Below are 1,303 nucleotides of genomic sequence, written 5' to 3'. Positions count from 1 at the left end.
GCCCCAGGAAAAAGGATAAGCCGGTTCCGCGCTCGCTCACGCCCCTGCCCCTGGGGGCGGGGAAGCCGCGGGCGCTTGTGGGACTTGTAGTTTCCCCGCGGGTGCGCGGAGAAGGGGGCGTTGCTATAGTGATATGAAAATCCCGGCCCGCTGGCTGTGCCCAAGCTGGGGCAGGCTTCCTTTCTCCACGCCAGCCCCCTCCTCTCACCCCTATCTCGTTCTTTATCAAACAGTTATTAAGCACGTAATATAGGTACTGTTCTAGGCACCAGGAATGACATCGCATTCTCCCTGATTAGAACTTTAAGGTGCCCTTGCGCCAGGATGACTAGTGGAAAGACTCATTTCCAAATCAGGCAGAAACTGTGCTATTCTTATGCCCAGTGCTATAAATGCTCAAACTCCTGCAACACTGTCCCTCTATCACCATTTCCTGAATAAACCTCCAATATGAGGCACTCTGCCTCACTCATTTTGGATGTCCCACAACCTCCTTAAACACTCAGAATTCTAGGGGCTGTTAGTATAGCTTTACAAACAGCTCAAAGCTGAAGACAGGCCATCACCCTAAGAAAGGTGGAGCGGTGGCTCTTTCGGTATAGACCCTTTCCAGGATTACATAGGATTGGAATTTAAGGTTAGTCCAAATTATTTCCCTGTGCCATGCTGTGCTCTAATTAAGAATCTAAGGAACATCTGGGTGGCTCCGTCAGTTAAGCGTCCAACTTTGGCTCAGGTCATGATCTTAACCATTCCCGAGTTTGAGCCCCGCATCGGGCTCTGTGCTGACAGTTCAGAGCCTGGAGCCTGCTTCAGATTCTGTGTCTCCATCTCTCGGCCCTTCCCCTGCTCATGCTCTGTGTCTCTCTGTCTCTCAGTAATAAATAAACATAAAAAAAAAAAAAAAAGAATCTAAACGTTGAGGCACCCTGGTTGGTTCACTCAGAGCTGCATGGGACAGTTGATCTCTGGGTCATGGCCTTGAACCCCACGGTGGCTGTAGAGATTTACTAGTAGAGATTATGAAAAATATGGGGCACATGGATGGCTCAGCCAGTTGAGCATACACTCTTGATTTCACCTCAGGTCATGATCTCATGGTTCCTGAGATCAGGCTCTGTGCTGACAGTGAGGAGCCTGCTTGGAATTCTCTCTCTCTCTCTCTCTCTCTCTCTCTCTCTCTCTCTCTCTCGTTCCCCTGCTTGTGCGCATGAACGCTCTCCCTCTCTCTCTCTCAAAAATAAGTAAATAAACTTAAAAAAAAAAAGACGAAGGAAAAAAGAATCTAAATGTAGTAATTGGA

This window comes from Prionailurus bengalensis, chromosome B4 (assembly GCF_016509475.1).
Source record: "Prionailurus bengalensis isolate Pbe53 chromosome B4, Fcat_Pben_1.1_paternal_pri, whole genome shotgun sequence".
Classification (NCBI taxonomy): domain Eukaryota; kingdom Metazoa; phylum Chordata; class Mammalia; order Carnivora; family Felidae; genus Prionailurus; species Prionailurus bengalensis.
Note: the sequence above shows the minus strand (reverse complement) of the source record.